The sequence below is a fragment of the Carcharodon carcharias genome, chromosome 12, assembly GCF_017639515.1.
Source record: "Carcharodon carcharias isolate sCarCar2 chromosome 12, sCarCar2.pri, whole genome shotgun sequence".
Classification (NCBI taxonomy): domain Eukaryota; kingdom Metazoa; phylum Chordata; class Chondrichthyes; order Lamniformes; family Lamnidae; genus Carcharodon; species Carcharodon carcharias.
Window position 1 is genome coordinate 95,978,286 of NC_054478.1, and position 27,801 is coordinate 96,006,086.

Consider the following 27,801-nt stretch of genomic DNA (forward strand, 5'->3'; position numbering starts at 1 on the left):
ACAACAGGTTAGGTTTACCAGGCTGCTTCTCCAGTAGCATTACCATTACACTATCATTCCTAGTTTTCAAAATTATTTGAGGAAAAAGAGAAATTTTAAAACCTTTATTCAGATAAAAGAGACATGTTGTACAAAAGCCTGACTGTCTTAACTACACACTTGTATCTTTTGTTTTGTATTCTGTAAATGTTAGAAGGTCTTAGGTTATTTCTCTCTCTCACTCTATCTTTAGGCTAACAGTTTGATTTTTAAACACCACCAGTTGAATTTTGAACTCAATGCATTATCTCTTGTGCTTTACTGACCAAATTGTTTACCAAGTAATTGTCCGGGGTAAATTATTCTTGCCTAAGGATGTACTAGATGCCTAGTTTTGGTTTATTTGAACTTTCCAGCATCAAGTGGTCCAAATTATTTTGTGGTTATGCTATCAGTTCCCTGCTAATTTACAAGTAAGCCCATGAGTACCAAAATTATCAAATAAAACATCACATCAGACCATGAAATTGTGAACTAATATTACCATGCAAACACTGATGATAGAATTAGCAGTATCTTTAATATTAAACAGATAGCATCTGTGTAAACAAATTATTGGCCAGGGTTTTTCAGAGATGGCAGGGGGCCCGGCACTGGGGCTGAAAGCAGACGGAGGACCCCACTTCAGTGGGTTCTTGGGCTGCATCTTACTGGCAAAATCCAATTAAGTGGCTGCTGCCAGAGCTGACTTCCTATTAAAGATAGTGGCTCATTTCCCCCAAGAGCTGCCAGCTCAATCAGAGGGCCAGCAGCTTAGCAGCCTCAGCAGCACCATTGCTGGAAGTGACCAGGGCTATGGCTGCACCTGGAGGAAGAGGATTCATCGATGGATGCGTATTCTCATAGTAAAGTGGCATCTGTGGGTGCTGGTGCTAGTTAGCCGGGCCTTGGTCCTTGGAGGGGTGGGGTTTGTTGATTGTGTACGGTACTGATACCACAGTGGAGGCTACATCCATTGGAAGTCTCTTCATGGGCCAAAGTGCCTAAAACAAAACCTCCTACACTCTGGCATCCACTAGGATGCCACCAGGGTTTACCTGGTGCTTTCCACACATGGCAGAGGGCCCTCTGAGCTGCTGATAAAATACCAACAGAGGCCAAAAGAGGCTCTTACATGGCTGACTTGGGCTCCGGGCTGATATGCTGTTCCATCTTTCCCACTGCTGGCAAAAGGCATGACGGTGGGAAAGCATCTGGTGTGTCACTTTCCCACACACTTTTGCTAGCTTACCTGCCTCCAAATCCTTCCACAAAGGCCCTCTACAATCCTGGCCAGTGTTTTAGGTCTTTACAGCCTTCTGTACTCAACATTAAGTTAAATAATTTCAGATCATAACCGTTGCTCCCATTTTGTTCAGTATTTTAGGTTTTCTTTTGACAGCAACTGTTGGTAATGATGCTGGTATTCCCATTTACATCACCTTTGGACACGTCTTTTGCTTCTTTATTTGTTCCATTATCATCCACTTTTGCTCAGCAAAATCACTCAAATTGTTGTCTAATCTCTCCTATCTTTCAACTATCTCAGACCTTCCCTTTTGTTCTATCCTGTCCCCCCACCTCCCACCCCATCCTTCCCCTGCCTCGCTACAGTCTTGATGAAAGGTTATCCACCTGAAACGTTAACTTTGTTTCTATCTCCACAAATGTTGCCTGCCTTGCTGAGAATTTCCAGCATGTTCTGTTTTTATTTAAGATTTCTAGCATCTGCAGAATTTTGCATTTGTAAAATTGCTCAAGGTACAATTTTAAAGTGGGTGCAAAGGGCCCTGGAGCAACACTTGCACATTCATTGCAGATGACAGGTTGAGAAAGCAGGTAATAAAGCATACAGGATCCTAAGCTTTATAAAAGGGGCATAAAGCACAAAAGCGAGGGTGTTATGATGAACCTGTACGAAACCCTGGTTTGGCATTAACTGGAGTATTGCGTCCAATTTGGGGCACCACATGCTGGGAAGGATGTGAAGGCATTAGAGAAGGTGCAGAAAAGATTCACGAGAATTGACCTGGGGATGAGGAATTTCAGTTACATGGATAGACTGGAGAAGCTAAGGCTGTTTTCCTTGGAGAAGAAAGGATTAAGGGGAGATTTGTTAGAGCTTTTCAAAATCATGAGGGATCTGGACAGAGTGTTCTGAGAAGGGTCCTTTTACCTTAGACTCTAGTCATGGGGCTTGGTTCTTTGACAGACTGCAGACATACTCTGCTATCTGCTTAACACTTGTTTATTAGTACTACATTTTAACAGGTTACAGAGTCGGCATGTTGCTCCTAGGCATGATTCTAACGGCTCTCTCTGGAGAATCTAACATATGGCTGACTGGTGTCAGTGGTACCTCATCATCTACATCTTACATTAGCACATCCATCTGTTAACCCTTTATACTACAAGAGTAGAAAGGGAGAAACTGTTTCCTTTAGTGGAAGGATTAAGAACCAAAGGGCACTAATTTAAGCTGATTGGCAAAAGAGGTGATGGAGACATTAGAAAAAAACCTTTTCATGTAGTGTGTAGTTAGGGTCTGGAAATCAATGTCTGAAAGTGTGGTGGAGGCAGATTCAATTGAACCCTTCAAAAGATTATATTCTAGACATTTGCAGGGCTATGGGGAGATGATGGGGTCATGGGTCTAGGTAAGTTGCTCTTTCAGAGAGCGGCCATAGACACAACGGTCCTAAAGGCGGTCTCCTGTGCTGTAACCATTCTGTGTTTCTATGCCTGGATATACAGTAATTGATTGAATTAACATCTGTATTTACAAAGGAGTTTGGGTGTATCACAGCAGCTCTACTTCAGATGGTCTCTATGTTACAAGTAGTACTTAAATGTGTAAGATTTGAAGAGATCAGTTTATTTTAGATTAGACTTGTTCTGATTGTTAAAGTAACTTTGAAAAGCAAGTCTGTATTAAGGTCTACTTAGCTCAGTTTATTGCTGATAAGCTGATATAATATCATAATATCATAATAGCTGATATGCTGATAAGGTTCCAGGTTGAAGTTCCACTCTAGGGCTTGAGCACAAAAAATCAAGGCTGACACTCCAATGCAGTCCTGAGGGAGCATTTCACTGTAGGAGGTGCCATCTTTCAGATGAGACGTTAACCCAAACCCCAACTGCTTGCATTTGGTGGATGTAAAAGAATCCAATTTGAAGAAGAGCAGGGGAGTTATCCCTGATGCGCTGGTCAATCTTTATCCCTCAATCAATATCATGAAAAATACAGTTTATCTGATCATTTTCATGTAGCTGTTTATGGGAGTTTGCTGACCGCAAATTAGCTGCCACATTTCCTACACTGCAACAGTGACTACACTTCAAAAAGTACTTCATTGACTTTAACATGCCTTGAGGCGACTGGTGGTCATGAATTGCTCAATATAAATGCAAGTCTTTCTTTCTTTAACCATGACTGTTTTATCCTTATATGAACCCATCTGTCTAAGGTGACACAATAAAGTAGATATCTCTCCTGAAACCCCTTATCTTGCCCCCCCACCTCATTTTGAATTGTCTTTGAGATAATTAAGCTTCTTTCCCTGTAACTTTCCCCCTTCAAGATAGCTAACATTTCCGTTCTCAGAAGCTTAACTCTTAAATATAAATGAAGGCAAAGCAAATTTCTTCGGTACAATTTTAGCCAACTAAGTTGGACCATTCTAGCCTTGATGTTACACTGCAACCTGCATTTGGTCACAACAAACCTGGGTGTGTTTAGCTCTTGCAATTAGTTTGGAGTCAGAAGCTAACTGTAAAACACTTTGACCTTACATTACACAGTGCTATCCTGTTTGCATCAGTCTTAATGTTTGTCCTCATATAAAAGCAAAATAACGTAGACACTGGAAATCTGAAATAAAAACAGAAAAACTTGGACATATCAGCAGGTTTGGGTGTACCTTTGGCGAGAGAAACAGAGTTCATGGGCCAGATTTTGGCAACAATGAAGCCCCAAAGTCAGGATGCAAAGTAAGTGGTGAGGCTAGGGGTGGAAGCGAGGAAGCAACGTTGTCTGGCCATCCAATTAACAAATGGCAGGTGGGGAAGCGCCAATTAAGGGAAGTGGGTGGATCTTCTACACTATTGGCCCAGTCAGAAGTCTGGCAACTTTACTGCCTTGGCTGCACCACTGAGAGAGGTGGTTGCTGCTGAGGCAACCAGGAGAATGTGAGAGCACCTCCATTTTGAGGAGTCCCCAGAGGGGTGGCAGAGAGTTTTTTTTTGAGAGGGTATTGAACAGAGGGAAAACCTCTCCAATTGTGGAATCAGTGCTGCAGGGGGGCTTTTGTCACTGGCGGACCACTCCTAAGGCCATGGAGCCTCTGGCTCCGATGACTGCCCACCCCATGGAAGCCGTTGTGAGGTTGCTTCCATATGCAGTTAATGGCTCCCCCATGCAGCAGTGGCAGCTCTGCTGTGGGCAAAATGCTGGCAGTCCAGGAAAGTGGCCTTTGATTATGCGTACTGGCTGCCTGCCTCCAGCCAGCAAGCAGCTGAACCACTGGGAAACTTCTCCAGTGGTGTGACTGCATCATGGACAATCAGGACTGTCATTTTACCAGTCAACCTGCCCCCCAGCCCAGTGCCTCAGTGTTGGTAAAATCCCAACTAATCTTTCAGATCGATCACCTTCCATTTGAGCAGAAATTCCACTTTTCTCTCCACAAATGCTGCCAGACTTTTCCAGCCTTTTCTGTTTTTACTTAGCTTTTTCCCTTCCTATTTTCTTAGAATTTGAGCACGATTTTTGGAAACACCATTGTTAAGAAATCTCTGGGCAATTTTAGGGTACCTTTTAGGTCACATCTCAGACTGAATGATTGGATGGTTATCAGCGAAGTGACCGACAGCAGAGCAAGGCAGCGTGGAATTCACGCTTTGAATGAATAGTTCAATTATAGAATGTGATGGCGGTAAGAGGGAGTGATTGCAGCAGCCCTGGTAGGAAAAGGAGAGTAAAGGGAAGGTGAACAGTTAAACACAACTACACCAAAGCGGCACAAAAGATTTGGAGAGGAATGGCATTTCTGCTGAAGGTTATGTTTTCCCCGCAAATCTCTATTTCTCCTTGACTTCATGGTTTGCTTTCAGAATTGCTGCTTTTCGAGCTTTCTTTCTGTTGCTGGCCACCTTCCCTCCTTTTGTAGCCCAATTCCAAACTCCCCAATGTCACTGACCTCATTCACAAAACATCCACTATTCCACCCTGTTCATGGGAGTAAGGTAGGTGACTCAGAGAAAAGAGGATAGCTGCCAAAGAGACTTGATAGTCATGGAGAAAAGGAAAGTGGCTGGATACAATGAAGGAAGGCTTGGAGAACAGGTGAGGGCAAAATCAGGGAGGGAAAATATAAATTGCCAGAGTGAAGGAAAACCAAATAGCTATGAATGGAACAAGGAGTGATGTGGATAACGAATGGAGGATAATGGATAACTCAAAGGTGATAGAGGATGAATTAATTATCTCACTGAGCAGACACATGTAAATGAAGGAATAAGATGAGGTGGTTAGATAGAGATTGCACTGTGACAATGAAGGTGAGGTGGAGAGGAGATTACATGGACTATGTAAGTATGACAACAGACAGGCAGTTAGCAGATGGTATAAAGTGAATGATCGAGAAGTAACAGATATAACAGAAAAGAAAAAGTGATTGAAGAATGGGAACTGGAGCATGTGGAAAGGACTCAATGTTCTTAACAGGCTACCTGGATTGCTGAAATCCCATAATGTCTGTGATTACATCCCTCACTGTACTTATTACCTGCATAAAACCTTCCAGCCTCCAGACCCAGCATCTTGCAACTGCCCCTAAATAGCTTTCTCGCAGGACAGAAATTTGGATGTTTCTGTTTATGCTCTTGGAACTTTGAACAAGGATAAGATCATTTTTACCAAGAAATAGAGGAACGTAATGCAAGCCCTTTTTAGTTTAAAGAGACTTCAAGGAGCAAATATGTGCACGGTTTGTGGAGGTGTGTAAAAACAATAACAATAGGGGAATTATGCTAGGTAATTTCAACTTTCCCAACATTATTTGGGATAGACATAGTGTTAAGGGCTTGGATGGAGTGGATTTCTTGAAATGTGTACAGGAGAACTTTTTAGGTCAATATGTAGAGGATCCAACAAGGGACGGCGCATTGCTGGACCTAATTCTGGGGAATGAAGCCGGACAGGTGGCTGAGGTGGTGGTGGGTGAGCATTTTAGCAATAGTGACCTCAACATGGTACAGTTTAAGTTTGTTATGGATAAGGAAATCGACAAGTTGCAAAAAAATATTTTGAATGGGAGGAGAGTGGATTTTAGTGAAATAGGGCAGAATCTGGCCAAGGTAGACTGGGAACAGTTACTTGTGGGGAAATTTACAGAGGAACAGTGGGAGGTGTTCAAAAAGGAAATGGAGTGAGTACAGGCTCAACATGTTCCCTCTAGGGTGATAGGAAGGAGTAACAAGCCCAGAGAACCATGGGTGACCAGAGATATTCAGGTTACGATGAGAAGGAAAAGAGAGGCTTTTAGCAGGTACAAGGGAAGCAAATCAGCAGAGGCATTAGTGGAGTACAGAAAGTGCAGGGTGGAGCTTAAGAAAGCAATTAGGAGAGCAAAGAGGGGATATGAGAAAGCTCTGGCTGGTAAAAGTAGGGAAAATCCCAAGATATTCTATAAGTATATCAATGGGAAGAGGATAACCAGGGAAAGAGTAGGGCCCATTAGGGACCAAGGGGGCAATCTATGGGTGGAGCCAGAGGACATCGCTAGAGTGTTGAATGAATACTTCACATCCATCTTCACCCAAGAGAATGAGGATGAAGGTATCGAACTCGGGGAGAGAGACTGTGAGGTGCTTAAACAAATTGATATAGGGAGTGACAAGGTATTGGAGGTGTTGGCACGCTTAAAAGTGGACACATTCCAGGTCCAGATGATTAATGTCCCAGACTGCTGAGGGAGGCAGGGGAGGAGATCACAGGGGCTCTGACCCAAATTTTTAATTCCTCTCTGGCCCCAGGAGAGGTGCCAGAGGACTGGAGAACAGTGAATGTGGTTCCTCTATTTAAGAAGGGTTGTAGAGATAAGCCAGGGAACTACAGGCCAGTGAGTCTCATGTAAGTAGCTGGGAAACTATTGGAGAAAATCCTGAGAGAGAGAATCTATCTCCACTTGGAGAAGCAAGGTTTGATCAGGGATAGTCAGCATGGCTTTGTCAGAGGGAGGTTATGCCTAACAAATTTGATTGAATTTTTTGAGGAGGTGACCAGGTGTGTAGATGAGGGTAGTGCAGTTGATATAGTTTATATGGATTTCAGCAAAGCCTTTGACAAGGTCCCACATGGGAGACTTATAAAGAAGGCAAATGCACATGGGAGACAGGATAATTTGATAAGGTGGATTCAAAATTGGCTTAGTTGTCGGTGGCAAGGGTGACAGAAGAATGTTTTAGTGACTGGAAGCCAGTGTCCAGTGGCGTACCACAGGGATCTGTGCTGTGTCCCCTATTATTTGTCATTTATATAAACAACATAGATGTCTAGGTGGGGGGTATGATTAGTAAATTTGTGGATGACACAAAGATTTGGCCGGGTGGTTAACAGTGAGGTTGAGTGTCTTGGGCTACAGGAAGATATAGACCGGATGGTCCAATGGGCAGATAAGTAACAGATGAAATTTAACCCTGAAAATTGTGAGGTGATACAGTTTGGAAAGAGTAATTTGACAAGGAAGTATTCAATGAATGGCATGACACTAGGAAGTTCTGAGGAACAAAGGGACCTTGGCGTGTGTGTCCATAGATCTCCAAAGGCAGAGGGGCATGTTAGTGGGGTGGTGAAAAAGACAAATGGGACACTTGCCTTTATCAATCGAGGCATAGATTACAAAAGTAGGGAGGTCATGTTGGAGTTGTATAGAACCTTAGTGAGGCCACAGCTAGAATACTGTGTACAGTTCTGGTCCCCACATTATAGGAGTGATGTGATTGCACTGGAGGGGGTGCAGAGGAGATTCACCAGGATGTTGCCTGGGATGAAACATTTAAGTTGTAAAGAGAGGGTAGAAAAACTTGGGTTGTTTTCGTTGGAGCAGAGAAGATTGAGGGGCGATCTGATCGAGGTGTACAAGATTATGAGGGGCATGGACAGGGTGGATAGGGAGCAGCTGTTCCCCTTAGTTGAAGGGTCAGTCACAAGGGGGCATAAGTTCAAGGTGAGGAGCAGGAGGTTTAGGGAGGATGTGAGGAAAACCTTTTTTACCCAGAGGGTGATGACGGTCTGGAATGCACTGCCTGGGAAGGTGGTGGAGGCAGCTTGCCTCACATCCTTCAAAAAGTACCTGGATGAGCACTTGACACATCGTAACATTCAAGACTATGGACCAAGTGCTGGTAAATGGGATTAGGTCCATAGGTCAGGTGTTTCTCACGTGTCGGTGCAGGCTCGACGGGCCGAAGGGCCTCTTCTGCACTGTGATTCATTGAACATCATTAGTGTTGAAACTATAGAGGAATTGGAAGAGAGCATAACCAGGGAGGGCTCATTTTATAATTTCCTCGATATACCTTCTCATATTTGCTCTCTCTTACGTACACTGGCACACCATCTGACTGTTGTTGTATAAGAATTGTTTGAAAGGATTTCTTGCAGCCAGCATTGTAATATGTTACATTTTCTTTTTTTATAGACATTGAATGACAGCCAGTATTTCGAGTGCCCAGAACAAGCAGTACTACAAAACACTGCACCATTCTTGCCAATTGTTGCAGGCAACAGCACAACTACATCCTCCCCAAGAACTTAGATAATGAACTTGAGGAACTCGAACTAGAACTGGGGGCACTGTTTAAAAGTAAGGGATGTCCCACTTAAGACTGAGATAAGAAAGTTTTTTTTTTTCTCTGAGTCATTAAATTATGTAATTTTCTTCCCACAGAGCAGTGGGGCCCTTGTTTTTCCTGATATATATTCATGATCTAGATCTTGGGGTGCAGGGGACAATTTCAAAGTTTGTGGATGATGCAAAACTTGGAAACATTGTAAATTATGAGGAGGATAATGTAGAACTTCAGAAGGACATAGACTAGTTGGTGGAGTGGGCAGATAGGTGGCAGATGAAGTTCAATCCAGAGAAGTGTGAGGTGATTCATTTTGGTAGGCAAAACATGGAGAGACAATATAAAATAAATGGTACAACTCCAAAGGGTGTGCGGGAACAGAGGGACCCGGGTGTCTATGTGCATAAGTCATTAAAAGTAGCAGGACAGGTGGCGAAAGCACGCAGTATCCTAGGCTTTATTATTAGGGGCGTACAATATGAGGGCAAGGAGGTTATGCAGAGCTTATATAGGACACTGGTTAGACCTCAACTGGAGTATTGTGCACTGTTCTGGGCAGCACACTTTAAGAAGTGTATGAATGCATTGGAGAGAGTGCAGAAGAGATTTGCAAGAATGATTCCAGGGATGGGAATACATTGGAGAAGTTGGAATTGTTCTCCTTGGAGAGAAGGCTAAGAGGAGATTTGATAGAGGTGTTCAAGATCATGAGGGGTCTGGACATAGTAGATGGGGAGAAACTGTTCTTGCACGTCAAAGGATCGAGAGCAAGAGGGCACAGATTTAAAGTGATTTGCAAAAGAAGCAAACGCAATGTGAGGAAAGACTTTTTCACACAGCGAGTGGTTTGGGCCTGGAATGCACTGCCTGGAAGTATGGTGGCGGCAGGTTCAATCGAGGCATTCAAGAAGGCATTAGATGTTTCTATTTAAATAATCAATGTTCAGAGTTATGGGGAACAGGCAGGAGAATGGCACTGAGTCATAATGCTTATTCAGAGAGCTGGTGCAGATGGACTGAATGGCGGCCTCCTGCACTGTAACAATTCCGTGATTCTGTGGGCCATTGGATGTATTCAAGGCTGAGTTAGACAGACTTTTGATTGACAAGGGAGTTGAGGGAGCAGGCAAGAAAGTGGACTTAAAGCCACAGTCAGATCGATCAGCCATGACCTTATTGAATGGTAGAGCATGCTTGAGGGGCCAAAGGGCCTACTCCTGCCCTTACTTCTTTTGATCTTAATATCTTAAAGCAGTCAGTGTAAACATGAAGAGGAGCAAGTGGTGATAAATGTTAGAGATTATCTGCAGGGTCTCCCTGCAGCAGCTGATATGCCTCTTTAACTGTCTGTAAAGGCAGTACTTCTCGGTGATTGTCAGACAGCTGGGCCTGTAGATCTGGTTGCTAGGATAATGATGAGTGTAATTTTTCTATTAATTGTACCATCTGAGGCCTCTGTGCACTTCTTGCCACTCTTCTATGATGTCTTGTGATAGAAAGTAATAGAAATGGTGAGCCTGCTGACCCAGTTTCTGACAGTGAAATAACTTTCATCAGCAAGAAATCCTACCCTGTTCTCATTTGGTCCATTTAACTTACTGTTCTGTCTGGTTTTCTAAGCTGCATGTTTGCTTATCTCTAGCATTCAAAGGCACAGATAAATTCTGAGATATTCCAGTGGTCAGGATAGTATTGTGACTCGTTAATCCTTTGATAAGCATAGTGAGACTATATCAGACCAAGCTATTCATAATAGATAGAGATAGAAGTACAGGAACAAACTGAATGGAATAGTGGTTACACTGTGGGAGGCAGAGGTCCTGTACTTCAAAGGTTCACTTTATTCATCTTCAATACTGTTCATAGATTTTTTAAAAATCCTCCAAAATTCCTCCATCTTGCCTTATGTCCACTTGCTTTACAACCAGTTTCTCTAGTATGTGCGTGATCAACTCACAGCAAGGGTGGGATTTTCCAAGCCACGCTCTAAGAGCAGTGATAAAAGCAAAAACCAGCGGATGCTGGAAATCCAAAACAAAAACAGAAACAGAAATACCTGGAAAAACTCAGCAGGTCTGGCAGCATCGGCGGAGGAGAGCACAGTTGACGTTTCGAGTCCCCATGACCCTTCAACAGAACTAAGTAAAAATAGGAAAGGGGTGAAATATAAGCTGGTTTAGGATGTGGGTTGGGGGGGGTTGTTGGGACAAGCAGCCAGTGATAGGTGGAGATAACCAAAAGCTGTCACAGACAAAAGGACAAAGAGGTGTTGAAGGTGGTGATATTATCTAAAGGAATGTGCTAATTAAGAGTAGAAGACAGGACACATAAGGTACAGATAGCTCTAGTGGGAGTGGGGGAATACTAAAAGGTAGAAATAAACAATGGGTGGAAATACATTTAAAAATAATGGAAATAGGTGGGAAAAGAAAAATCTATATAAATTATTGGAAAAAAACAAAAAGGAGGGGGAAGAAACGGGAAGGGGGTGGGAATGGAGGAGAGAGTTCAAGATCTAAAATTGTTGAACTCAATATTCAGTCCGGAAGGCTGTAAAGTGCCTATTCGGAAGATGAGGTGCTGTTCCTCCAGTTTGCGTTGAGCTTCACTGGAGCAATGCAGCAAGCCAAGGACAGACATGTGGGCAAGAGAGCAGGGTGGAGTGTTGAAATGGCAAGCGACAGGGAGGTCTGGGTAATGCTTGCAGACAGACCGAAGGTGTTCTGCAAAGTGGTCACCCAGTCTGCATTTGGTCTCTCCAATGTAGAGGAAACCGCATTGGGAGCAACAAATGCAATAGACTAAGTTGAGGGAAGTGCAATTGAAAAGCTGCTTCACTTGAAAGGAGTGTTTGGGCCCTTTGACGGTGAGGAGAGAGGAAGTGAAGGGGCAGGTGTTGCATCTTATGTGGTTGCATGGGTACGTGCCATGGGAGGGGGTTCAGGTGTGGGGAATGATGGGGGAGTGGACCAGGGTGTCACGGAGGGAATGATCCCATGGAATGCTGTGGTTGGGGGGGGTGGTGGTGTTGGGTGAAGGGAAGATGTGTTTGGTGGTGGCATCATGCTGGAGTTGGCGGAAATGGCGGAGGATGATCATTTGAATGCGGAGGCTGGTGAGGTGATGTGAGGACAAGAGATAAATGTCCTCACTTATCACCCCACAGCCTCTGCATTCAAAGGATCATCCTCTGCCATTTCCGCCAACTCCAGCATGATGCCACCACCATACACATCTTCCCTTCACCCCCCGGCGGCATTCTGTAGGGATCGTTCCCTCCGTGACACCCTGGTCCACTCCTCCATTACCCCCTACTCCTCAACGCCCTCCCACGGCACCTACCCATGCGACCACAGAAGATGCAACACCTGCCCCTTCACTTCCTCTCTCCTCACCGTCAAAGGGCCCAAACACTCCTTTCAAGTGAAGCAGCATTTCACTTGCATTTACCTCAATTTAGTCTACTGCATTCGCTGCTCCCAATGCGTTTCCTCTACATTGGAGAGACCAAAGGCAGAATGGATGACCGCTTTGCAGAACACCTTCAGTCTGTCCGCAAGCATTACCCAGACCTCCCTGTCGCTTGCCATTTCAACACTCCACCCTGCTCTCATGCCCACACGTCTGTCCTTGGCTTGCTGCGTTGTTCCAGTGAAGCTCAATGCAAACTGGAGGAACAACACCTCATCATCCGACTAGGCGCTTTACAGCCTTCCAGACTGAATATTGAGTTCAACAATTTTAGATCTTGAACTCTCTCCTCCATCCCCACCCCCCTCCCGTTTCTTCCCCCTCTTTGTTTTTTCCGATAATTTATATAGATTTTTCTTTTCCCACCTATTTCCATTATTTTTAAATGTATTTCCACCCATTGTTTATTTCTACCTTTTAGTATTCCCCCACTCCCACTAGAGCTATCTGTACCTTATGTGTCCTGTCTTCTACACTTAATTAGCACATTCCTTTAGATAATATCACCACCTTCAACACCTCTTTGTCCTTTTGTCTGTGACAGCTTTTGGTTATTTCCCAACAACCCCCCACCCCCCATCCTAAACCAGCTTATATTTCACCCCTTTCCTATTTTTACTTAGTTCTGTTGAAGGATCATAGGGACTCGAAACGGCACCTGTGCTCTCCTCCGCCGATGCTGCCAGACCTGCTGAGTTTTTCCAGGTATTTCTGTTTCTGTTGTTGCCTCTAAGTGCAGTGGCCTGTGGGAAAAGCAGTGTTTTTCCCTGTGGGCACAATGGTGGATTTCCATGCCGTATTGTCGGCTTCCTGCCTCATTAATTATGCAACAACAGGTAACACATCAGATTGTAGGCGGACAACATCTGATTTGCTTGCCCCGCTGTGACCTCATTGGTTCTGTGCTCCTGGTGCCATATTTAAACCACATCTGCACACCGCCTTCTCAATGTCTCCAGTCCAGAATATCCCCAGGGAAGAGATGGCTCCAAAAGGCAAGAAGACTGCTGCTCCCAAATTTGGTGGTGCTTTGCTGGGCCACCTGCTGGATACTGTCAAGGCACGCTGGGCTGTCTGGTACCCCAGTAATGGCCAGAGAAGGTCAACCAATGCTACCACTCTGGCTTGGGAGGCAGTGTCTTTGGTGGTCAGCACAAATGTGGTGCAGTAAAGGCCTACAATCCTGTACAGAAAGAAGATGAATCATCTCATCCGGCAGACTAAATCAACCATCTCATAACTCTCAACTCTCACACACTCAAACCCTTCAGGCATTCACAGGATGACACTCCACAGGTAACTGACACACTGCCAACTCAAGGGACATCACCACTCACTCGCTCACACACTTTCACATCACTGTCTGGGCTCGTATCCTGTGTAAATCCTGCCCCCATCCTGTGTACTGCTTCAATCACCAGCCACACAAGACAGGCATTCTTATCATCTGCCTTGGCATCTGTCCTGCTCACAGTCTCTCCATTTGTCTTTATGCAGGACAAGCTTGCACAAAATAGGAGGGAGAGGTCCCAGACGACAGTGGGCAGTGGCCGAAATTAAGGTCCTTACTCCATAAGAGGAGCAAGCCATCGCACTGGCTGGAGAGGACAGCAATGGTGCGATAGGCAGCGCACACCAAATGAGGACCCTGGACCAGCTCATCCCTCAGACAAACATACTGAGAGCTTTGTGCTATCTTCCAGTTGCTGGCCATGCACTAATTATCTCGCTTTGATAAGCACCCCTGGAAAGCGCCTGAGGGCATCCACTAGCGATGCCCTCACCCCCAGCCCCGATGACACATTGCACGAGGAACTAGAGAAGAACACCATTCAATACCTATCACAGTGCTCACCCACACCGTCCACCAGCGCAGAGCAACACATTTTGTCAGGACCTAGTTCTGGAGTAGCCTCAGGGTCACAACCTGGTAAGAACACAGTACAAAATCTGGTCCACAGCAGATGGAGGCAGGGACATCCTAGGTGGCTGGCCCTTGGAAGACTGCTGGAGGACAGGATTCTGCTGAGTCCAAGTCTGATGGTGAGCCTCCAGACTTGGTGCTAACTCAGTGGTGGAGCTTCAACAAAAGTCAAGGGAAATGTCAGGAAGGGTGGTCAGCTGTTATCCACAGATTGCAACGTACGATGGAGGAGTCCGTCCAACTTCAGCCTAATGTGATAGCACCGGCATGCCAACGCACCGAGGTCAAAACTGGTAGGATGAAGGCTGCCCATAGCCCCTGGTGCAGTGAAGGACCTGCACTCCATTGGTGGCATCCATCAGTGGCTATGTGAGAGGGGTTCGGGGCAGCTGAATCTCACTTCAGCTGTCCCTTCTCTAGGAGTCAGCCAGGTGCCCTCAGGCATCCATAGGGAGGGGGACTAGCACCTGGACACCCTGGGACCCAGGTGACTCTGGAAGTGTCCAGCTGATCCCAATCCTTTCTTCCTGTGACCCCATCACCGCCAGCACCACAGGCTGAGGAGGGTGCACCTGCCCCATAGCAGGAGACCCAAAGAATGCCGAGACCTTCGAAGTTTTGGCCCTCCAGTGGACGCCCACCAAAGCCATCGCAGACAATAGGATGTAGCAGTCAGTAGGCTGCCTCCACTGCTGCTGCAGACATCGGGGCTGCACCAAGACATAGCGGCAGGGTTAGAAAAATGCAGGAATATTAATATAATAGTGGCATGGGTGTTAAACACATGTACATAATTTTCACCAATGTAAATAGAATCGCACCCATTTCACATCTCCTCTTGTGTATGCCTCCTCTTAATGTTGAGCTGTGTTGTTGTCCATCAGGTGTGACACCTCTTCCCCCCAGTTATTGCAGATGTTGCCTCTGGTTGACGTTGTCACCTTCCATATCCTCACAGTGTGACTCTGCTCTAGGATCATCTTGAACATCAGTGATGCTTTGTCGTTAATGTCAAGTCTGCCAATGTTCACATGATGTGCTAGTTCATGTCATGTCCATTCTTGGCTGTTTAAGATTGAGGCTGAGGTGTTCACCATTTCACCTGCATTATTGAAAGGTGAAGGTTTCATGCCCAGGGAGAAATATCCTGGAACTCCATTTCCTCACTGTCATCTGGCAAGATTTCCAATCTGTGAGCCCTTACTCAGAGCTCTTGTTTGCTCCTGTCTGCCTTGTGCTTTGCTGACTGTTCGAGTGCACAGCTGCTAAGTTCAGTGAGAAGTATGAGCATTTTCCCACCTTAAAGTGCCGGGGCTGGCACTGTGCTGGCGTTTAACCTTACAACCTTCAGCCTTTCTCGTCATGTAATTGTCTGCATTGCAGCCACAAGCCTCTAATTGCAAAGTAGAGATGTACAGCTGTGCTATACATTCTGCGTAGCGTCCCCTCACCTAAACCCTCGCAGAGGTCAGCGATGAGAAATCAAAATATTGACGGGTTGCGGTCAATGGAGCCTTTAAGCATGGTCTAGAAGTACAGATGGTAGATTTAGCCAATGTTGAGGGCAGCAGTGGAATATGAGCGAGGATGTAGTGAACCAGAAAGGTGCTCTCTATTATCAATGAAGTGTTACTTTGAGGGCTTCTGATGTCTTTGTATTTTAGAGTTGACAAGGGCCAGGGCTGGCCATGAGGTCAGATGACTGAACTTTGTGATCCTCAGGTGGTCCAAATATATGGAAGGTCAGGATGAGTGCAAGTCCGCACCCCTAAGTGAGAGTGCCAGATGTCAATGTGATGGAGGAGGTGGCACAGAGGATTAGGTGATGACAAAATGGAGTTGGACTTACGTAACATCCTTGGCTGCCTCAGCCCAAGTATGACCTTTCACCATGGAGGTGACACAGAAGGCATCGTCCCTATGGTGCAGATGGATCTCCTTGAGAAGCTTTGTCGGACTGAAGGCGTACAACTATGAGTGCACTGAGGATTGTAGAGCAGCTCCTGCCTCTACTAAGCTGCCACGGCAACTGGGATGCTGCAGAGATGCTAGAAGAGGTAGTGACTTCTATCTTGTGATGCCAGAAAACCCTCGTCCAGGTTGGACCTCCTCTCAACAAAGACACATTTAACTGACCCTTCATCATCCTTCAATGGAACAGGACAATGATTAGCCAAACCTGTCAGTACTCACTCTCTGATTGAAGTGCACAGTTGCAATGAGAGGGTTAGTAATGCTGGTGTTCATATGGGCCCATGATAGAAGGCATTTGTTCAAGAGATGCCCACTACAACTTTCCTTCCTCCTTGTGGAATCTGGTGGCTGTCAGGGCCTCATGTGCACACCTGCCTCGTCTGTCCCCTGCAGCCTTGATTTCCTAGAATTCATCACCCTCATCCCTTTCGACATCCTTCACATTGGCGGAGATGTGCGGCTCCTCCATGTCGGCAATTAGCAACTCCTCCCCCTTTTGCATCGCCAGGTTGTGCGCCGCGCAGCAAACCATGATGACTGTGTGACCCTCTGGGAAGTGTGATGGAGTGCTCTGCAGATCTTTGAAGTCATCGGAATTACATCTTCAAGATGCCAGTGCCCTGCTTCACCAATTTTTCGGTATGAGCAATATGAACATCATTGTACCTTCTCTCAGCTGGATTTTGTGGCCACCGCAAGGGTGTCATCAGCCACAGATTTTGTGGGTACCCTTTGTCACTGAGGAGCCAGCCCTGGATACTGTGTGATCCTTCAGAGCTGTCGGGAATCTGCAATCTACTCGATGTATGAGTTGTGGCGCCTTCCTGGGTATCTTGCACAAATCTGCATGATTTGTTTCTTGTGATGATAGACCAGCTGAACATGAGTAAGTGGAAGCCTTTCCTGTTGATGCATTGGAATGTCTGTTGTCAGGGAGATTTTATAGCCACATGAATGCAGTTGATGGCATCCTGCACCTGGGGGAACCTGGAATTAGCAGCAAAGCCCAGTGCTCTGGTGTCCTGGCTCTCTTGGTCTCTTGCAAAGTGCACAAAATTGTGGGCTTTTGCAAAAAGGGTATCTGTCACCTCATGTATGAAGTTGTGTGTGGAAGCTTGAGCGATCCCACAGAGGTCCCCTGGAAAGAGCTGCTCGCATAGACTTTGAGCAACGATGACCTTCGGAGTCACTGGCAATGGATGTCCCCCCAGTCCCTCTGGCAGAATGTGGCAAATGAGAGTCACTGGATCCTTGGACATGTGGAAGCATTGGCGACACTGTGTCTCGCACATTTACAGATAAGACATGCACGTTGTATGCTTCCTCAGTCTTGAGAGCTGCCTATGGGCAATGCTTCTGTTAGCCTCATCCTCTGCATCTGGAGGGTGCCCTGCTGCCCCTTGCTCGTGAGCGTGTAGCTCCTCCCTTTGATGAGTCGGTTGCTGCAGACGACACTAAGGTTGGAGGAGTTACAGATAGTGAAGAGGATTGTCAAAGGATACAACAGGATATAGATCGGTTGGAGACTTTGACGTAGCAATGGCAGATGGAGTTTAATCCGGACAAATGCGAGGTAATGCATTTTAGAAGGTCCAATACAAGCAGGAATTATACAGTAAATGGCAGAACCCTTAAGTGCATTGACGGGCAGAGGGATCTGGGTGTACAGGTCCACAGGTCACTGAAAGTGGCAACACTGGTGGATAAGGTAGTCAGGAAGGCATATGGCATGCTTGCCTTCATCGGCAGGGGTATTGAGTATAAAAGCTGAGAAGTCATGCTGCAGCTGTATAGAACCTTGTTTAGGCCACACTTGGAATATTGCGTGCAGTTCTGGTCACCACATTACCAGAAGGATATGGAGGTGTTGGAGAGGGTGCAGAGGAGGTTTACCAGGATGCTGCCTGGTCTGGAGATTATTAGCTACGAGGAGAGGTTGGAGAAACTCGGATTGTTCTCACTTGAGCGATGGAGATTGAGGGGCGACTTGATAGAAGTTTACAAAATTATGAGTGGCATGGACAGAGTAGATAGTCAGAAACTTTCTCCCAGGGTGGAAGAGTCAAATACTAGGGGACATAGATTTAAGGTGAGAGGAGAAAACTATAAAGTTGATGTGCGGGGCAAGTTTTTTACACAGAGGGTAGTGAGTATCTGGAATTCGCTGCCAGAGGAGGTGGTGGAAGCAGGTATGATAGTGGTGTTTAAGAGGCAGCTTGACAAATACATGAATAGATTGGGAATAGAGGGATACGGACCCTGGAAGTGCAAAATGTTTTAGTTGACGGGCAATACGATCGGCGCAGGCTTGCAGGGCTGAAGGGCCTGTTCCTGTGCTGTACTTTTCTTTGTTCTTTGTTCTTTGTTCAATCGCAATCTTCTCTGCCTTCTTTCCTACCTGTATGTGATTATGCAGGCAGCAATAAATCCAGCCTCTGTCTTCCTGAAGTTCTCCTCTCTGCAGCATCAATGAGAAAAGATAAATGAGTCAGCCTGAGCCTCCAACGGCCCTATTTCTGAAGGTAACTAGTGTGTGACTATGGGTTCAAGGGCTTGGTTCCAGTGATGGCACCTATTCGCCACTGAAATCCTGGCTAGTGCAAGGAACATTTTAAGGTGCACCTCCCCCCTCCCCCCCTACCCGGCCCACTTTACATGACCGACTGCTATGAGATTGTTTTGGCCAATCGCTGGGATCCTCAGTCAGTGCACTGTTACACCACGCTCTTTGTAATACTCATAAGGTCTAATGGTCATTGAGGAAATGAGATTATTTGAGGGAGTTTGAGACTTCTCATCTGCGAGCCTGCCAAGGCCAACACTGTGAACTCTGCAGCTCATCCAGACACCAAAATGCTCTAGACCATGTTATCGCTCTGGGCAATTGGCATGCGTGGGACAAGGGGTTAAAGCAAGGAGTTCAATTTGTTCCCTGATTCGTCATTAATCTCTCACGAATGCGCTTTATTATTTCACTCTCCTGATTCCTGCATTGTCATTGAAAGGCTCCTAACATATCTCAGCTGTGTACCTCTCCTCATTTGGGAATACACAGTTCAGCTGGGTGCCCCTTTAATTGCTCCCCCCCCCCAGTGCAGTGCACCACTCCTCCAAGTAGCCCTGTGAGCCCTCACCAATTGGGTTATTCCTCAGTTTAGTTTTGTGCTGTGCCATCGATTCAGGTTGCAAGATGGTGGCGTTGAGATCTCACTACCAGACCAGCTTGGACCCTCCATTATGTGACTCTGGTAGTCGTTATCATTATCCTGGAGGAACATAATGTTCAGATTTCCCCCTACCCAATAATTCTCAAGACCCCCCCCCCACCCCCCCCACAGTGCTTTATGCCATTTTGATTTTGGAAGGATATCAGTGTGTAATCCCCTGAATAGTTTAAGGTAGATGTGCCTATGCCCCATTTGGACATCACCCCTCCTCATCTTGAGGCCTTTTGTACAGTGAGATATTGAGCCCCCACCATCCCCCCACCCCGGCCATGAGACCTTTGAATAGCCCTATATGACCTTTTCCCATCTACAGCCTATCCTGCCTGTAAGTGTGCCATCCGCAGCCCATTATTAAGCTAGAAACCCCCCAGATGCCTGTTGTCTCGCCCACGCCCTGCACACAACATGCTGGGCATGACTGACACTTGACTAACACGTCCTTTCCATCTCTGACCTGGAAAAGGGAAATCTTTGCAAGGTTAGCAATGTAAACTGAAGCGCTTCTTCGCTATGCCATTTTCCCAGTCTGGCCCCCCAACTTGCTTATGTTCCTCTCTAAGCCACGCTTCCCTATTCTGTTCTAAATGCCGCTTGCAACCTACACCCCTATATTCATGTGTCAGAGTGCAATCTTCACCACTATTCCTCTCCCCCAGTGCAGGCCTTGCCCTGTGACCCCTTACACACGCCCTACCTCTCCACCCTCTGCCGCCTTACTGCTAGCCTGGTTGGAAGGGCCTTGCCTATGAAAGCCCCTGGAAACATGATAGTTCTGCCTGCAGAGCCTTGTGTGGATTCTGAGGTACCGTGAGTGCTGTGTGATGCACGGTATGCGAACAAACCTAAATGTCATCAGCAAAGTACAGGCTGCCAAGCGCACATTGCTTACACCTGGACGTGTCAGTCTAATCAGAAGCCGATGTGCCCTTTTGATCCAACCTGGGGGTGGGGGTGATTCCAGCAAGCAGCCACTATAATGAATATGCATGACCACCAAATGTATTAAATTTAGATTCCCGACATGGCGTGGCAGAAAACACCATTGAAGTCAGGCTTAGGCGATCGCGACCTGTTTTCCAGCCATCATAAAACTGATATTTTTGGTGTCTCACGATATTTTCCACTCCCGCCTGCCATGACGCCCGCTGTGGGAGGGAGTGAAAAATCCCGGTCCAAGTGTCTTTGATGCTAATGACTCATATGTACTCTTTTGCCAGAGATCACCCATTTTGTCTCAGCTTGCCATTGTCTTAGAAAGGTTTTATTACACCGTTGTCGCAATTATGAGTTTTATAAGATTGTTACCTGTTCTGAAGTCTGCTGACAGCAAGCCTGGGTGGTTTGGTTGTTAGAGATTAATGAGGGCCCAGATTGTTTTACTTGGAAGAAAGTGCAAATACACTTGGAGACAATTGCAGCAGCCAGTGTGCCAACTGTGGATAGATTGTGAGTCTCCAAAGTCCCAGAAATGTGCTAAGAGTATTGGGTTGTGTAAACAGTTGTGCTTTCAATAGTCTGTTCATTCGAAGATAAGAAAGTTGGAATCTCAAGGATAGCTAATTGGCATTTCTACCTGGATACAAGGCTTGTGTTATTTATTTTGCCACGGAGATGGAGCTCGAGAGGGGAAGGGTCTAAAATATCTCTGAAAATCCCCAGACAAGATTCATCTGCCAGGATCCGGGAGAGCAGGAACAGCTATAGCCAGTAAGATGCTGTGGTTCACCATGCAGGACTGTGGATGGGAGCTTGTATTTGGACTGAAAAGACTGAATTCATGATGAATTAAAACGAGGCTGGAAGCTTGTGCTAAAGGAAGAACCTCCAGGGAGGAGGGAGTTAAAAGTTCCCAGGGTGCAAAAGGATAAGTATAGAAGTAAATACTCAGGAGCTCAGAATCACCTTGGACTAGTTCTAAGGGAATTGTTTGTCTACTTAAAGGATGGTGTAAAGTATATCTGTGAAATATGTTTTTGGTTGTGCTAAAACAAAAAGGGGAATGTTCTGTTTTGTGGGTTAAATATAAGTTGCCTACAAAGATAGTATTTAGTGAATAGTGCTTTGGGTCTTTTGTCACAGTAAAAGTCTTGAAAAGTGTGAAATCTTGTTGTGTCATTCTATCAGTTATTAATTAGAAGTTCCAATTTCTTTTTAAAAGTTATAGATTGCTACGGAGATTGTAACAACATGTACATTGTGGATTGGACGATATATTACCGACATTGCTGAGCTGACTGAGCTGGTGATTCAGCACATATCAAAAACTGAACTTGAGACCTTCCTGAAAGTCCTGTCTTATATTCACGTTGATGTTGTCAATGAAATTATTATGAGGACTTTTAGTATTTTGTTACTGGGGATGGCTCATTACAAGATCATTAAGTTTGCAAGAGAAAGGTGAGCTGAGCCAAAAATCTCAACTTGCCTTTGTGAGATCTAGCGAGCTCATACAAAAATACAGCTGTGGCAAAATTCCAGATGGCAGCAGTTATTGCTCCAGTGTAATTTGTTTTTGGCTGTCCTAATTGTGGATTTACTGAGACTACTAACAGAAATGTTTCTGGATCAAGATGCTGGGTGTGATGAGCAACATTTTATGGAGACTGAAAATGGCAGGCATGATTGAACCAAGTAGCAGTACCAGATCTGCCGGAGAGAAAGGGTGAGAAATGAAACCTTCCTTGTTGGCTTAAATAATAACAACTGCATTACTGGCACAAATAGAAGAATATAGGCAACCACTAGATTCAAGAAAACACCAAAGACCTTCTCAAGACCATCCCAATCTGCAGGCTGGAATAAATTTAAAACAAAACAAAAATACCTGGACAAACTCAACAGGTCTGACAGCATCTGCGGAGAGGGATAGAGTTGGTGTTTTGAGTCCGTATGACCCTTCATCAGAACTGAGACATATGGAAATGATGAAGGGTCATACAGACTTGAAACGTCAACTGTATCCCTCTCCGCAGATGCTGTCGGACCTGCTGAGTTTTTCCAGCTATTTTTGTTTTGGTTCTAGATTTCCAGCATCCGCAGTATTTTGCTTTTATCTTAGTGGAATAAATTTAAGTTTGGACTCCCAACAAAAATCTCACAGGGGTGCATATCAGGAGCTTGGGAACATGCACAGATTCCTTGCAAATGAAGCTCCATGCGAGGAGTGAAAACTAATAAAATTACCATAAAAAGACAGAAGAATTTACATTGTATGAATTGTTGCCTAATTTTTTTTACAAGCAAATAAGAAACAACAGTCAAGAAGAGCAGAGAGGTGCAGAAATAGGCACATGGTGCCAGATTTTGTTAGGGCAGGACATCTTCTGGTGTGCCCAGTCAGTTAGACTTCTTTGGACATATTTAGGTGTTAACATTTATTTCCGAGAAAGTTGCTGAAAGTGCTGCTGATAACAGCTCAGCATGGCACCTGGGAGCTTTGTGAAAAATGGGACAAACTGTATCTCTTTAATCATTGAGATTTAAGACTTGAGAAATAAACAAAGGAAAGGATTGAACTGTGGGTGAATTCAGCATTGAATTAGGTACAATAAAAATAAAGATAAATACAGGAGTACTCAGCAGGTCAGGCAGCATCTGTAAAAAGAGAAACAGTTAGCATTTCAGGCTAGTTACTTTTGTCACTGTCAGGACTAACAAATATTTCAAATACACTTTGAAGCTCTATGAAATATTGATAAAATGTCCTCACTTGTAGTCGCTCACCTCTAAGTACAAACACCCCTTTAAACTGCATTTGCTGGTCACATCTTCTGTATCCCATACTTGGCTGGCTCCCATCACATACAACTTTGAATTAATATTCCAAAGAGCTGAGACTGGAGAGTTAGGTGCAGTCAGCTCATTGCACTTTTGACTAAATTTGTGCCAGCAGCTGACATGGAGCAGAAAATTGGCCCTCTGGTGACATTCTTCAATCAAATGCATATTTACTTAATTGTCTTAACAAAATTCATATTTTCAATTGATTTATTTGCCCTTACTGACTTCAAGCATTAATGTCTGGATGTTTCATGCCACCTCTTGTTACAAGTATAATACTGCTGTCCGTCTCTGTTTTGTCCCTTGTATATTCAGAAAAAACCTCAGCCAGAGCTTGCTTTCAGTCTATGTTGCCTTTTTTTTCAGCAGAACTGCAAATAGACATTTCCTATATTCCTGAAAAGTATGCAAGTGTTCTATAACTGATGTACATTACAGAGATTATTTTCAAAAAATAGGATCAATGCTGATCAATGAATTATTGGACTCATTAAAAGCCGCTCTCAAAACCTCGGCCCACATTTTGCAGTGGTGAAGTGTGGGGGGGGCGGGGGGTGCAGTGTTTGATGGTGAACTGTCAGCATTCACTGTAATTACCACCACCTAACTCCTTTAATTGGTTCTGCCCAGTGTTACTGAGTATTTTAGACTGGATTTCCCTTTGGGAATAATTTTATCGCTTCCACTCTTTAGAGAGACAGAAGTACCTATGCCTACTCATTGCAACCCATTAATTTTAGGCACAGGATTGAAGATGCAACTAGTTGGCATCTTCAGAGACAGCATAGCCACAGTTGACTCTTGAAAATCTCAAGATATTGTCCTGTTGAAATCTTCTGTGGCAGCTGCCATTCCAGAAACAGCTAATATTCTTAGAAGCTGTTGCTGGCATCTTGATGCCAGAACAATCACCTCAACTGTCACTGTCCACATGGTATTCTGCAGGTTGCAGATAATGGACTCTGTCCACTTACCCATTATCTCAACTATGAGTATATAAAATATCTGCACTGTTTTCTTGAGATTAATTCTCCTTCATCAATTGCTGTTTGAAGACTGGGCCCCTGGGATCTGGGCCTTCTGGCTCCTCAGTTGAGGGCACTTGTCTCCCTTCTTCTCACTCCCAAGTCATCCTCTTCATTGTTGTATCACTCAATGACAACCTTGCCTTGTAAGTGTATTTTTTGTGTGTCTTTATTTTTCCACACTTACATTGCCATTGCAGAGATGACAGGATTGGTAGATTTGGGAGTGGCAACAGCTGTTTCTTGAGAAAGGCCCTACCATTGGTGATTGTGCCTAGGTTTGTCTAGACTCCCACTATGGAAATTCCCCCTCTCAGCCCGTTAATCTCTACATCTCCCTTTGCTCCTATAAGACCCATCTTAAAACATGCTTCTTTGGTCAAACATTTGGCCACCTTAATAATCTATTCCCCATTGGTTTAACAGGTGTTTTCTTCCTGCCTCTGTAAAGTGTGTTAGTGCCTTTCTACATTACAGTCCCTATACTAGTGGTCGCAAAAGAATGTGATTACTTGCTTTGGGCCCAATATCAGTTTCTGTTTAAAAAAATAACTTTTTGGAGACTCATTCCAACAATTTCAAGATCTTGGCTTACATATGGCAGAATTCCTCTTGACAGGTAAATGAAAACCAATGCACCCAGGAAGTCAACTCAAGTTTCTGTAGTAAGAGATTCTTCTTTTATTCTTTCGTGGGTTGTGAGCCAGTATTTGTTGCCCATTCTAATTGTCCTAGTGAAAGGAATGGTGAGCCTCTTTCTTGAAACATAGCTGCAGCCATGTCATATAGGTATACCTACAGTGCTGTTAGGCAGGGGAGAGTTACAGGATTTTGACCCAGTTACAGTAAAGGAACGGCAATATAGTTCCAAATCAGGGTGGTGTGTGGCTTGGAGGGGAACTTACAGTTGGTGTTTCCAAGCATCTGCTGCCCTTGTCCTTCTAAGTGGTAGAGGTCGCAGGTTTGGAAGTTGCTGTTGATGGAGATTTGGCGCATTGCTGACATTAGCTTGGTGATTAAATGTAGTTTCATGGGAAATTGTGCAGAGCAGCTAAAATGGCAACAGGAAAATGTCTAAGCTAAGGAGCTTAACTATTAATATTCAATATTATAGTTAATAAGGATATAAACCCTTTTATTTGTTCGCCAACCATCCTTGGTCTTGCTGTGCTATGTGCTGTTTGAGAGGTGGACATCCAGTTTGAGGCCTCAACGACTATTTTATATCCATTTCTAGGAATCATGCAACAGTGGCTGATATTGGAGGGGAGAAAAAGCTAGATTTTGTTCATGTTTTCCTAAATTTTTTCCCCAAATAAACCAATCGCTTTGCATCTTTATATTTACCAAGGAAATACTCAGCTGTCAATAGCTTTACATTACTGTTGAGTGATTTTATAACGAATCTTTCAGATCTGCAAACTTTTCCACAGTAGGGGCCATGAAGGAAATATTTTACACGGAAACTTCAAAAGCAGCAGCAGTGGCTATTTGATTTTCCTGTCCCTGTACAAATGCATTTGACCTCTGTTTTTCTCTGCTGCAAAATAATGCAGCTGAGATCGGGAACTCAGCAAAGTAGACCATCAAATTTGCACCCTCCCACTCTAGTCATAATGAATGGTGCTACACTATGGAGTGCAGCTGCAGCACCCTCAGTTATGCAACTTCCAAATTACTGAAATATTTTAAGGTATATAGCAAGATATCCATTTTGCTAAGCTTATCATTAAAGGTAAGTTACTTGTCGTTTGAAAAATTGATCTAACGTTCAAAAATTGCTTCCTTTTGGACCTAGTAAATTATGTACATGGTAAATATGACCCTAAACCCTAACTAAATTCCTTCTCCTTACAAGAGCAACAATTAAGGGGAGAGTTGCTAGCTGTGTTTAAGATTGAGGTTTTTTTAGAGCACATGTGGTGGGTTTAGCAGGATGGGAGGTAACTGTTTCTGCAGGCAAGAGAAGCAGTAACTAGAGGACATGTATATTTAAGATAATTAGTTGGAAGAAAAAGTCCAGGGGAGAAATTACAACATTCTTTATGCAGCAAGTTGTAATGACTTGGAATGCACTACCTCAAAATGGAGCTGGAAGCAGATTAAAGAGTAACTTCCAAAGGAGAATTAGTTCTTTTTATGCTACTCCTATATCCTTTATTTGTATAGTGACTTTAAGATGAAAAAAATGCTGTAAGGCACTTTAGTGAGTCAGGGGAAAAATGGAAGCTGAGCCAAAGGGGAAGATTATAAGGGATGAGCAAAAGTTTGGCCTAAAAAGTAGTTTTTAAGGCGGTTCTTAAAGGAGCAGTGAGAGATTTAGAAGCTGAAAAGGTTCAAGATCTAAGCAATGAAGACACATCCATCAATGGTAGGACATTTCCAATGAAACAGCTGCTGTCACTCCTCATTTCTGCCATTTCTGTCATCCCTGCAATGGCAATTTTAGTGTGAAAACACCAGTGCAAAAATACTCACTTGAAAGGCATTATTTACTGTGCTAAGAGTTTTCACTGGGTGAAGCACTAATAAGAAAGGAGTAGAGCTATAGAGAAAGAACGAAGAAACCAAACTAATTGAATAGCGCTTTCAAAGAGCCAGCACAGGCATGTTGGGTTGAATGGCCTCTTTCAGTGCTGCATTTATTCTATGATCAACCTTGGCTTTTAAGATTTAATCATGTTCAACGATTGTAGCAGTAGAACATTGGAACTGCATTGCCATTGATCAGGAGAGGGTAATTTATTGGCCCATTCCATCATCAAATTTTTTGCCATTGCAATGTTCTTGACAGTCATATAATCAGTCGTAACGTTTTTGTGTGGTCATTTATTTTCTTAGCTGTCTAGAAGTATGTTTGTGAAGTCTTCATCTTTTTCCTTTCTTTAACCCTTTATGTTGTATGCAGGTGGTTTTTATGTGGCAATTCATGCCTCATTTGGACACAACCATTGTTTTGTTAATATATCCATTACCAATCTTTTTGGTTGCTACATCATGAAATCTTTTGCTATTTAACCTTCCCTGGCCTCCACACTATCGCAGGCCTTCTCCTTTGCTCTTCCTGCCCCCACCTCCCTTCCATTGGCTTAAAAACTCTTACACTTCTATCTTTCTTCAGTTCTCATGAAAGGTCATCGACCTAAAACATTAACTCTTGTTACAGGCAGGAGGGTGGTTAAATTAAAAAGCTCTGGTCTCTCCCCTTACCACCTGTCTGGAAGCAGAAAGGTGTTTTGATTTGCTTCCCCTTTTATAAGTGGTGGCATGTTTCCCAACCCCTCAATTTTGGTGTGATCCAATTTTCTATTAATAACCCCACAGCAAACTCGAGATTGGATGAACTCAGAGGGTTAGCTTATTTGCACACACACAAAATGCAGGAGGAGGGTCAATATGTACTCTCATACAGTAAAAAAGGATGGAAAGATTTACAGGACAAAGACTACTGAGAAAAGATTTATTGTTTCATGTGTGCCCAGAGTACAGAATCAAAATCCAATGATGTATTCCTTCTTGAAATTGA

The 27,801-nt window shown here is 44.3% G+C and overlaps 1 protein-coding gene across 3 annotated transcripts in view; it reads left to right on the plus strand.

Moving 5' to 3' along the window:
* Positions 1-27,801, plus strand: part of gulp1b (GULP PTB domain containing engulfment adaptor 1b) — a 428,880-nt gene that overhangs the window by 192,732 nt on the left and 208,347 nt on the right. Inside the window, exon 4 of one of the 3 annotated variants that reach the window (XM_041200977.1) lies at positions 8,724-8,888. The exons of the other annotated variants lie outside the window; for them this stretch is intronic. The gene's annotated coding sequence lies outside the window, so the exon portion shown is untranslated. The remainder of the gene's footprint in view (positions 1-8,723; positions 8,889-27,801) is intronic. 3 annotated transcript variants of the gene reach the window in all.